The sequence below is a fragment of the Phacochoerus africanus genome, chromosome 15 (assembly GCF_016906955.1).
Source record: "Phacochoerus africanus isolate WHEZ1 chromosome 15, ROS_Pafr_v1, whole genome shotgun sequence".
Classification (NCBI taxonomy): domain Eukaryota; kingdom Metazoa; phylum Chordata; class Mammalia; order Artiodactyla; family Suidae; genus Phacochoerus; species Phacochoerus africanus.
In genome coordinates, this window is record NC_062558.1 from 41368425 (window position 1) to 41380982 (window position 12558).

Here is a 12558-nt window from a genome sequence, read left to right on the forward strand (position 1 = left end):
GGGTAATGAGGGTGCAAAGAGTGGAGCCAATCACCCCTCAGCCCCTGCCAGAGACTGGGGCTGGGACCCATCATAGGCGGGAAGGTGGTCGGCCAGAGTGAGCCATAACGGGGGTCCAGCAGGCAAAGCACGACCTCAGGTTCAAGGCTGAGGAGCCAGAACCTCTGGCCCACTTGGCGCAAAGGATCTTGGGTGGTGCCAGGAAGAGTTGACAGAACTGGCTCCTTCCTCATCCCCAGGGGAAATGGCCCAGCCTCCTTGTGCCTCTTTGAAGTAGGCAGGGAAGTCGAGGTGGTCACTAAGAGTAGTTCAAGGGCCTGGGCTTCCGTTTGCCCACCTAAGGGGCTTTCTGCATTTGGAGCCTTTGCCAAAGGCTTCCAAAATAGGGGTGAGGGGCCTGCATCCCTTCCACTGCTCCTGGCCTCAAAACACCAGCCTGCCACCCCAGCTGCCACCCCAGCACGCCTGCTTATTTGGGTTAACAAATGCATCATTTGGCTTTGGGAAATCCTGAGTTCACTAATAATTGTTCCCTGATGAAAAGAAATAAGGCCCCGATACCCTCTTCCCCCCCAACCCCCTCCAAGCTGGGAAAGAAAAGTCATAAAAATAGCTTGTTATCTCACCTATTGAGGCTCCGACTGGATGTTACTGCTAATTGGGTATAACATCCTTGTCTTGTTCTCTTAGAAGCTAAATCAAGAAAGCGCCACTGCTGCGAACTAATTATATCTCCGGCCTGCAGCCTGCAGCTTGTCTCTCCCTTTATTGAGTTAAAAAATGGTCACGAACCTTCATCTTTTATCCCCCCAAGCACTGGGTCCAGGCTGCCTGCCACGCCTGGTGGCGAGGAGAGGGGACAGCCCTGAGGGAAGGTCTAGGAGGGCTTTGGGGACAGGTAGCAGGGTCAGAGGGGCCAGGAGGGAAGGCCCTGCTCCAGCTACCTGCATGCCTCCCTCCCCCGGCCCCCACCCCTAGGCCTGGTGTGCAACTTTTCCTGGAGAGAGGGACCCTGGCCTCTCTCCTTACAGCTGGGCCCACGGGGATGTCAGAGACATTTCAGTCTGATGGGCATTTTCATTTGTTTATGCATTCAACGAACATTTCTTGGATGCCAACCTACTATATGCCAGGCAAGGGCCTAGGCTAAAGCTTCCAGTAGACCAGGGGTATCCCAAGCACCTGCTGACATCACCCTAGGTTTGTGGAGGTGGTGAATAAATACACTTAGACAGGATGGATCATTCCTCTGCTCCAAGAGCTGCCAACTAGTTCCTGACTAAGGGAGGGCAGAGTCTAAATGCAAACCACCCCTGGCTCCCTCCTCGGTCCCCTCACCCTGCCACATTCCAGCCACACCCAGCCATACACTAGTCCCTTAACCCCAAAACTCTTGTCTGTGGCCTCTAAGCTGCTTCTCATACTGTTCTCTCCACCTAAAAGGGCCCCCCTTCCCTTTCCCAGAAGGCCCAGCTCTGCCTGTCAGAAGTCCACCAGTCTTCAAGGCTTTGGCTTTTAAGGACACCTCCTCCAAGAAGACTGCCTGGACTGTTCCAGGCTGTGGACTTCAAGACCTGGTTTTGGATGCCAGCTCAGCCACTCAGCAAGTGCATAACCCCGCAGTGCTTACCGGCTCTTAGCTTCGGTTTCCACATCTGTAAAATGGGTTAAGACTTCTTCCTAGTGGTGCTGAGAGGCACACTGCAGATGCCCTGGTGAATGATGAATGAGAGGGCACCCGGGAAGGACCTGGCTCTCAGGAAGAGCTTGATAAATGCTACTATTATTATCCAGACTTAAAGTATTCAGAATCTGCCTGGAGCAATCCACACTGAGCATGTGCTGGGCTCTGTGGATGGGGACACAGGTCTTCCTGGGAGTTGGAGTAAGGTAACAGACTCTCATACCTAAACAGTTCTCATGGCTGAAGACGAATCCATATAGAGATGGGCAAAGGGGACCCCTGAGCTCATTGAGACCAGGCAGGCAAGCAGGCTTTCTACTCCTAGGCCCTGCTGATTGACTGGTACTGCCTGCCCAGAGACCTGGCAAGAACCCAAGGTCAGGGGAAGAACTCAGTGGGGGAAGGGGGCAGCAATTGATTGGTGATGTCTGCCAAGGGCACAGCAGTGTAAGGCAAAACCAGACCTGCCATGGATTTGCAATCCTTGACATTTTACAGAGGACACAGCTGAGGCCTGGCTGGAGTGGAGGGGGGCTTGCTCAAGGTCGTGAACTCATAAAAGCAACAGCTGGCCCAGAACTGGGTCCCCTTAGCTCCTGCCCAAGGACGCTCTGCAACAGACCCACCCAGCCCAGTGCCCTTACAGGCAGAGGACAGGCAAAAGCTCATGAGGATAATTCTGTTGACTTGCCATGTGGCCCTGGGCTGTTGCTTCCCCTTGCTGAGCCTCAGGTTCTTTGTTTGCATAACAGGGACAAAGACATCCTTCCCCGAACCATATGAGGATTAAAACGCCAAAGCGGGAAGCTCTGTTTGGCATGCAGTAGATGCCAGCAGTGTCCTGTGATTCCCTAATAGGCGAAGGTGTTTAAAGGGAAGTCCCTAAAGCTAGCAATGGAAAGTGGCTCCTCCTCCAGGGAGTCCTCTGTGGCTACTACAGCTGGAAGTAGGAATTTCCACCTCTGACTTACAAGTGGACTTTGAAAGACTAGGGGCCTCCGAGGGCAGGGGCTGTATCTGGCTTGTTCACGACTGGCTGTCCCCCTGCTCCTGACACAGTGCCTGCACACTGTGAATTCCTCTATTGTTGTGACCTACCCACTGTCCTGTGATGGTGTGTGTGAGGCCTCACCACCTTTCAAGGCGACTGGGCTTGTTCATCTTTGCATCCCCAGCACCTGGCAGGGAGCCTGGCATAGAGCAGTGAATCTCCCTGAATAAGCGGATGAATAAAGAGCAAAAATAGCAGTTCCTGTTTACTGCCCACTTGCTGTCGGTGCCTGCCAAGCCTCACAGCTGCCCTCCAAAGTGGACCCCAGCCCATCTGACAGATGAAGAGACTGAGGTCACACAGATGCTGAGGGGCAAAGCTGAGCACCCAGGTCAGGCCTGGGGACTGTAGTCAGGAGGCCCTGCCACCTCTGTCTCTCCCAGCGCCCAGCTCAGGCCTGGACCCCGCTGGGCAGCTGCCCCTGCCTTGGCAGCAAATCCTGGAGCAGACAGCTGGTGGCTGGACTTCTCTCCTCCTCCTCCAAGGGAGGCCCCCTCCCTACAGACTCTAGGTCATTAAGTTCTGAGTCATTAAGTCCCCATCCCCAGGAGCCTGTTCACATCCAGCTTCAGCCTTACCCCTTGACCTCCCAGGCCTTTGTCCCCTGTGCCCTCTGCACAATGGCAGGGGCTCCCAGGGCCCCAAACAGCTGCTGTGGCTGGGATGCTGCTCTGCTGAGGAGCCAGGATGACTGGCTGGGGCCAGTGCATGAGCCCACCTGGATCTGAAAGGCTCAGTCGAGCTCCGCCCAGCACTCTACATACTCAAGCTCATCCCACCGACAAGCCTGTGAGAAAACTGCTATTACACCCTAAACAGATGAGGGCAGTGAGGCCCAGAGAGGAAAAGAGACTTTCTGAGGACACACAGCCAGAGAGAATGGAGCCAGGCTTCCATCCCAGGCTGCAACTCCCTAGCCCCTATAAAGGCTATGCACACCCAGATCACAGCACACCCTTCACCGCCAGACACCTTCACTGGCTTCTGGCTGCTCTCCCCCTGGCCAAGTCAGGTACTTAGCTCATCACTTAAGGCCTGAACACTCTCTTAGCTTATCTCCCTTCCACCTCTGCCCTCTTTTTTTCTGGTCGCACCTGCAGCATATGGAAGTTCCCAGGCTAGGGATCGAACTGGAGCTACAGCTGTTGGCCTAAGCCATGGCCACAGCAATGCCAGATCCAAGCCCCATCTGGGACTTATACCACAACTCACAGCAATGCCTGATTCTTAACCCACTGAGTGGAGCCAGGGATTGAACCCACATCCTCATGGATACTAGTCAGGTCCATAACCTGCTGAGTCACAACGAGAACTCCCAACCTCTGCGTCTTATAAACTCTCCTGGCCATGCCTCTGGGTTCTCAAACTCTCTCTGCCAGTGACATTCCCGTATGTTCCATGCTGGGCAGATCTATCCAATCCTCAGGGCCCAGAGCAAAAGCCTCCTCTGTCAGGAAGCCCTCCACGGCCAGCGGCAGTTTTCCCCTCCTCAGTGTTTGTCCTCCAGTCCTGCTCTGGCTCCATCCAGAACTCGTCAGTTGCTGGCTCATCTTACTTTCCACAGAGGCTGTGGGCCATCTGATCCCTTAGAACTCTGCCCCCAGACAGTGGCTAGCAGGGCGCCCTCACCCAGGCTGGTGCCCGTTTCCCAAATGGAACCACAAAGAAGATGGGGACAGCAGAGCCAGAAGCCATGCTTGCCCTTTCACCCTCTTCTCACTGCCCATGCTGCACCCTCATTTCTGGCCATCAACAGACCTCACACTTCGGCCCCTCCCTGGCTATGTGACCTGGGGCCGTAATGTAACCTCCCTGGGCCCGTTTCCTCCTTGGTAAAATGGGGGGAGTAACAGCAGGTGTCTTTCTTAGGGCTATGACATAAACCTGGGAGGTACCAGGCAGGAATGATTACCAGTATTATTTCAGTTTGCACTCCACTCCAGTGGCCAATGCATGAATTTAAGGGTTAGAGAGACTTAGGCCGGACCACTTATTCAGAGCAAGCCCCTCATGCACAAGCCCTCTATTTTTCCCATCTCTGAAATGGTACTAAGCCCAGGAATGCAACAGCCCCCTCCCGCGTCCGTGACCCATCTTTTGTTCCAGGCACGCAGTAGACACTCGGATATTTCTCAACTGAGGTACCCACGGTCCAGGTGGAAGGAATCCATCCTCCTCTAGCCTCCTCCCCCACCCCCAGCTTCCAGAATCCCCTTCCCCACCCCCGGCCGAGCAGACTAAAATAGTCATTAGGCAGATTTCAAAAGATGTCAGTAGCTTATAATTATAGTCGACATCCTTCTGAGATAAAAGTGATTACCTTGGATGCAAATCACTTAGCAACCAATCAGGGCGGTGGGTGGCGCCCGCGGAGGTGACCGGCCGGCACGCGGCCCTCCTCCCGCAGCCGGCTCCGCATAGGCAGAGAAAGCGCACAATAGCTCTTGACACCCAAATGGGTTAACACAATAAAGGCGGCTCTGGCCGCTGCTGGGGGAGAGCAGCAATTCCCGGCCCGCGGGAGGTAATAAAGCGGCCCTTTTGTGCGCGCCTCCCGTTCTCACCCCCGCCCCAGCCCAGAGGAATCTCCGCCTGATTGAATTACGGTTCATGAATATGAGCTGCTCCCGCTCGCTTCCTCCGGTTTGTGAGGGGCTGGAAGGAGGAGGGGGCAGAAGGAAGATTGGGGAGGGGGCCCCCTGCAAGCCCCAGCCCCCCAGGAGCTCAGATGGGAGCCACGTGTGCTCACCACGTGGGGTGCCCTGGGTAGGTGGGAGGGAGACCGGGCAGAGGCAGCTGGAAGGGTGGGGGTCCCTGGGCTGCCTTAGGGTCTTTGGTAGCTCCAAGAGGGACTGAGAGGGCCATTCGAGGCCCCGTTTTGAGGACAAGGCTACCAGTGGCGGTGAGAATGTGCATTTACTGAGGGCTTACTGTATGCCACTGCCTGTGGTCCCCTCACTGAATCCTTACCACCACCCTGGGCAGTGAATGCTATTATCAGTTCCCTCTCACAGATGAGGAAGCTGAGGCTCAGAGAGGCAAAGCTACTCAGCCAAGGTCACACAGCCAACAAAGGTGGACCCCACTCCACAACCTGGTTCTTTTTTTTTTTTTTTTTCAGGCTACACCTGAGTCAGATGGAGGTTCCCAAAAGCTGCCTGCCTACACCACAGCCACACCAGATCTGAGCCATGTCTGCGATCTACACCACAGCTCAAGGCAACATGGATCCTTAACTCACTGAGCGAGGCCAGGGATTGAACCTGAAACCTCATGGTTCCTAGTCAGATTCGCTTCTGCTGCACCGCAATGGGAACTCCACAACCTGGCTCTTCATCATGGGCCACTGGGCTTTAAGAAACATTGCCCAGCCCAGCGCCAGTCCAGAGCAACTGCAAAGCTCAGAAGGGATAGGGGATGGGCAAGCTTACGTGGAATTAGACTGATGATAAGGATTACTGTGGGTGGGAGGTTGGGACCTAACCTTGAGAGAGGAGATTGCCCGGAGACCTGAGAAGGTCCCCCCCTGCCCCCACTGGACTGGAAGGGATGCCAGGGTCACTGTCCCTGTTAAGGAAGCCCTCACTGGATCCTCTCCCCCGCTTAAATCGGTCCCATGACCTAAGCCTCCAGGACACACCCACCCCAGGGCCACCCCTGCCCCTCATCCAGCATACCCCAGCACTCACAGGCCTGCAACATGGCCACTCCCGATGCCCAGAGAACTCTTCCACTCCCGTGCATGGCAGGTCCCTATCCTTTCTGAGAGTCACAGGGCACCTCTGGGTCCAGAGCCCAAGTTGCCACTGCCCCCCATCTACATCCTTGATGTCCCCATCAGCTGTGTGCCTACCAAGAGGGTCCCCAGAATGGCTGAGGGCAGCCTCACACCTCTCCCCGAGGTGAGCACGGAGGGGACAGTTGCTAAGAAGACCTAGGCAGCTCTCCCAACCCTTCCTGGCAGGGGGGCTTCTTGCCACACCTTTCTGACCCCAGTGCTGGAGAAAGAGGGGCGAGGGGAGCAGGCTGCCCACAGGCTGGGACAGAAGTCGCTACTACTCTACTCAATACTGTCCTAAAGGTAATGGGGACGCAGGACTCAAACCCAGGTTTCAGCGTGGCAAGGCTTCTCGGTGAGGCCAGACTCCCTCCATAGCGGATAGCCCCTGACTCTTACTTTGTCCAAAAAGTAGGGGTGCCTCCACTCCACCCACAGAAGGGGGCGGGAAGACCCTGGCACTCCGGGGCCAAGCCAATTCAGAGCCAAACCTCTGCAGCTGCCTGGCTAAGCACGCGCAGCCTGTCACTGCCTCTGCTGGAGCCTCAGTTTCCTTCTCTATAAAATGGGGCACAGCACATGAGCTCCTTCAAGGAGTAACCGAGATCCTATAAAATGCCTGGCACATAGGGAGATGCTGGGTAAGCTGGCACTCTCTCCCGCTTGTCGCCTGGTGCTGTTGCCAAGCCTAGGGAAGGGAACAGAAGGAATTGCCCAGTTCTGACAGCCTTTCCCTCCGCCTTGGCTGTGGAAGTGTAAATACTCCACGGAGGACCTCCAACTGCCTGTGTTTGTAGATCTCTGGCGCGCACTCTGAGTTTGTTTCTAAACTGGGAAGCTTCGAGAGGCAGCGCAAACAGCCCTTCTGCCCACCTCTCCCACTTCTCCCCCCATCTGCTGCTGCTCTGTCCTTGGAAGCCTGTGTGTTTAACGACACAATTTCAGCTGGAAATATCCTCTCCCTGCCAAGCCCCCCAAAGTGGCTCCACCGATATTTATTGACCTGTTAATTTAGCTAGAGAGCCTGAAATGGGGCGGGGGGAAAGGGGGAAAGATGCTCACTGCGTAGAGACTGGGGCCTGGCTTCTCATAATGACCCCCCGCACACTCCCCTCTGCTGTCACCCCACCCCATGCCACTGAAGCAATGACACAGTGCTCTAACCTTTTCCTAGAAATGTGATCACAGCAGTTTCACCCACATCTGACACTGGCAGCAATTGCTGGAAGAAACTTAGATGAGGAATCAAAAAGCCAGCAGCAGGATGCTGGCTAGGGGTTCTCTGGGCCTTCACAAGGATTGGGGCCAGGGCTGGGGTGTGGTGGGGTGGAGAGGGCCAGCACCTGACCCACATCAAAGCTGGCCCCTGGCAGGGGCAGGCTCACTCAGATCTTAGCCCTGATGGGCCTGACTGGCCCTCCATTCACTTAATAAGCACCACACTATGCTTGTCAAAACCATCTAAACACTGAGAGGAGAGTGGGGCAGTTGGGATTTCAGGCTTGGCCAAGGGCGGTCATCTGGGAGTTGAGGAGCAGGGGAAGCCCTGGACTGGAGGGGCAGCAAGCAGCAGCTCCTCTGCACCTTCCCTGGCTGAGGGCAGGTCACCCCTGCTTTCCTGGGCACAAGTAGGGCTAGGGGCCGGCATCTCTCTGGGGACCCTGGGAACTCCAGCGTGCTGGCTGGGGTGCAGGGAGATCTCTGCAGCATCCCTTTTGAAAGCAGAAAGTTGCTCTACTCCGGAGTCCTGCGCCCCCAGGCACTGCCAGGCTACAGGGGCAAAGCTGAACACCTGTCTTTGCGGGGAGGAGCCACAGCAGGGACAGCTGGCATTGCCTCCCTCCCTACCCCCTTGGGGATTTAGGTCAGAGGACTGCAGGTGGGGGTGGGGAAAGTCGCTTTCACCCCTCCACTACCCAAAGGCATCCAGCCTCATTCCGGGTTACCACCACTCTGCCCCCTCCGGCCTGGGGGAGAGGGTGTGCAGACAAGTCACGTCGCCAAGGCAACCCCAGTGACATCAGAGGTCTGGCAGTGACGTCACAGCCGTGGCCCCACTGGGGAACCCCTCTTTCCTGCGAGTTTTTGGTAGGAACGCCGGCGGTAAGAGGGACCCTGCTACTGCCTAGCCTCAGCACAATCCTCAATACAGCCACCTGCGTGGTCGGGACTCTGCAGTACCTCTCTAAGCTGATGTCCCTGGAAGATTTCAGAGGCTAGTTGGGAGAAGCCCAAGGTGTCCCATTCTGGGAGCCCCCCCAACCCCCGCTAAGATGCTAGAGTTGCCAGGGAATTTTCAGATGACTGAGCTGCTACCTTTGTTGGCTTTAGAGGTGGGGTAACCTTTCCTCTCCAGCACACGCCCCACCCAGAACTCCACCGGAGTCCTCACGACGGGCCTCCAGGGTCAGCTCCGGCCGGGAGGCTGGACTAGACAAGTTGTGTGTGGGGAGGTGGGGGCGGGGGGTAGGGTAAGACAAGGGGCATCGCTGCTTCAGGATCCCCAACAGCCCAGGGCCTCTTTTTTTCAATCCGGCTGCCCCGACGCCAGCCCAGCGGGTGCCCCCAGCTCTGCCCGGAACCCTGCCCCGCGGAACTCACCGAATCAGCCAGGCCGTCGAAGGACACCAGGTCTCAGCGGCCACAACTCTCCTCTCGCCGGGTCGCAGCCATGCAGAGGTGGCAAAGGCTGCCTGAGGAATCCCCCCTTGGGGGCCGATGCCTCCCTCCGGGTGGGAAAGAACGCTGTCGGTGAGGTCGATCCAGGCGCCGGCTAGCGCCGTCCTAAGTCGAGGGTGAGGATTCTCTCGGCTCAGTGGGGGTCGCGCCCGCCCGCGACCCGGGCCGCACGGGCGCTCAGGCAGCGCATCCTCCCCGGGGCCTGTGCTCACCGCGTCCGGCGGGCGGCGCTGTGCCTCCCCTCCGGGTCCAGCTTAGGGCTGCAGCTCCGCCCGGCGCCGCTCCCCCGGGCGCCCTCTCCGCCCGCACCAGGAGCCCGGCGGCCGCGGCCCCTCTCGCCGGCCCCAGCTGCAGCCTGTCTTTGTTGCTTCCTCTCGCTCGACCGCCTGCCGGTGGGTTGCAGCCCCCAGGTTCGCCTGGGGTGGGGGGGGGGGTCTTCTCCTCTGAGGTTGAACGCACCTGCAGCGGCCCGGCTCCTCGCTGGGCATGCACCGGCCCCCGCAGGTTGCAAAGAGCGGCGGAGAGAATGCACCAGCCCCTCCTCCTCCTGCTCGGAGCCCCGAGTGTTGGGGGAGGGGAAGCCGGAGAGCAGCGGCAAGCCGCTGTGGTGGCAGCGGGCGGTGGAGGCTCGGGTGCAGCCCCGGGGGCCTCGGCGCCGAGAAATAACCAGTCCAGGTGGCGCAGGGTGGATGTGGAGACGGCCCGGAGGATGGTGCACTGGGCGTGCGAGCTCCGGAGCTGCAGCAGGGACGGCTCGCGCTGGGCTCTCACGCGCCCATGGCCCCGGGCGGCGCGCGGGGGCTCCCGGGGCCTCAGCCTCTCACCGCCTGACGCACGCCAGCGCCTCGTCTCGCTTCGGGCCCAGGTGCCGCGCGCCGCGCCCTACAGGCGGCGTCCCCGGCTCTTCGCCTCCCCCGGGCGCCGCGCAGAGCCTCTTCGCGGAGTCACCAGCCCTGCTGTCCCGCCCGCTGCTCCGCTCCGGCCGGACTGACAGGCTCTAACGCCGGCAGAGGCAGCCGCGTCTCGCCCCCTGCCCGCCCCCTAAGGTCTAGCCCAATCAGCGGCGGCCAAGGGGCGGTTACCAGGGTGACGCGGAGCCGCGTCCTGCGGGGGGCGGGGCCGGGGGCCGCCACGCGCGCTTTTCGCGGCAAAATTCAAAGGCCGGCAGGGCGGCTCTCCAACCTCCTCCCCCAAGCCGGGGCGAGGCGGGGTCTGCGTCTCAAGGACTACAACTCCCGTCATGCAGCGCACCGGCGCCGATCGTAGGATCCCCGACTGGGGCCAGAGGGCATGCTGGTATTTGTAGTTCCTTTTTTTGGGAAACAGGAGTGGAAACCTAGTACCATTTTATTGAGCACATATTTGGTAGCACAAGCTAGGTGCACTGTCTGCATTGTTTCACTTCATTTTGGAAACGCTCAATGAGGAATTTGTTAAAAATAATAAAGATGATAAAAGACGCTAGCACTAGTGTAACTGAGTACTTAATCCTTATACACAATCCTGTGAGGTAGGTATTATCACCCCCATTTTACAGATGAGGAAACTGATATAGCAGGTACTATCATTATACTCCCACCTTACAGAGGAAATTGAGGCTAAGAGAGGTGAAGCGACACTCCAGAGTGTTTTGCCCCAATTCATATTGTTGGCAGTGGTGGATTTTTGCCATCACAGTTGAGATCTGTGGAGCCCTTACTATGTATTACCAGGCATGGTGCTGGGCTCTTTGTAAGATCCATCTCACAGAATCCTCACCACACACGTGGTAGATAGCACCAGTATTCTTCTTCCTCCACCGACTGGGAAACTGAAGCACAGAACCACCTGGGCCCAAATTTTGATTCCATAAAACGATACTGCACCTTGCCTTTTACTTTCTTTTTTTTTTTTTTTTGTCTTTTTGCTATTTCTTGGGCCGCTCCCGCAGCATATGGAGGTTCCCAGGCTAGGGGTCCAATCGGAGTTATAGCTGCTGGCCTACGCCAGAGCCACAGCAACGCGGGATCCGAGCCGCGTCTGCAACCTACACCACAGCTCACAGCAACGCCGGATCGTTAACCCACTGAGCAAGGGCAGGGACGGAACCTGCAACCTCATGGTTCCTAGTCGGATTCGTTAACCACTGCGCCACGACGGGAACTCCGCCTTTTACTTTCTAAGCAGCTTCACAGATTCTCATTTGTTCTGCCTGATAGCCCGCAGGTGGCTCGTTTAGCAGGCCCATTTTACAGCTGGAGAAATTGAGCCCTGGGAGGGATAATTCCTCAGTTGCCATGTGTCCATCACACAGCAAGTTGGGGAGCCAGCTTTCCAGGAAGGATCTCAGGGTCCCTAAAACAATGCAAAGTGGCAGCCAGAACTCCTCCCACCTGGCTCAGACTGTGTCCAGTAAGTGCTCAGTAAATGCCATCTATGGCGATACAGATGAGGGGAGCTCTAGAGACTCTCATGAATGTACCTAGTGGGATGAGCTGATTATAGTCGAGCCCCAGTCAACTTCTAGGAGCCAACTCACCCCTAAGCCACCAGGGAGCTCCAGCACTGGCCCAAGTAGGCCATTCACTGTCTTATCTAGGACAGAAGCTGGCCCTGTTTCAAGCCTCCTGTTCCCAGCAGCTCCCTGCTCTATTTCTCCCCTGCTGCCCCACCCAAACCTCTAGGAGTTTGGGAGTTGGGATTGGGGGTGGGAATTCACCTGGAAACATGATATGGTCACCAGCTGCTTCAGCTCCTGGGCTGCCAGTGACGTCAGGGCAGGTTGCCCAGGTGACCTGCTGGGTGGACTGGGCGTGGACAGGTGGGAAGGATGCTTAGTGGAGTCAGGCCAGGTGCAGGGTGAGGGACAGCCATGGGGATCAAAACCCTGGGAAGTCAGAGAGGACAGCTGGGGGAGAAGAAGGCAGAGAGCCACACCATAACCTTTGCAAAGTTTGGGATTTTTTTCCATCAGAGGTTACCATGACTTGACACCTACTATGTGCCAAAGCACATACTCAGTGCTAGTTATATCACACGTTTCTACCTCCTTTTACCCTCACAGCCACCCTGTGAAGTCTATTCCCTTATTATCCACATCTTACAGCCAAGGAAGGTCATGTGACTTGTGCAAGGTCACGCGATGACAGATCAGAGTCCCAAACACCAGAGGCCCTGACCTTGATTTATCCGTACTCTGTGCCAGCCACTGAATGACTGGGTGTGACTTGAGGGCAAGTTTCTTCTCCTCTCTGGACCTCAGTTTCCTTTGCTCTAAAATGGAGGACGGGGCTCAGAACCCAGCCTTGCCAGTCAGACTCTGCAGCTGGCTCCCCCTCCCACCATGTGATCCCAAAGTATGGAGTGTGGGGTGGGGGAGGTGGGGGG

General features: G+C 57.1%; 1 protein-coding gene across 1 annotated transcript in view; it reads right to left on the bottom strand.

The window, feature by feature from the left end:
- FAM222A (family with sequence similarity 222 member A) overlaps positions 1-9225 on the bottom strand; it is a 55805-nt gene extending 46580 nt beyond the window's left edge. The window contains exon 1 of the mRNA XM_047761253.1: positions 9115-9225. The gene's annotated coding sequence lies outside the window, so the exon portion shown is untranslated. The remainder of the gene's footprint in view (positions 1-9114) is intronic.
- Between the last annotated feature and the right edge of the window lie 3333 nt (positions 9226-12558).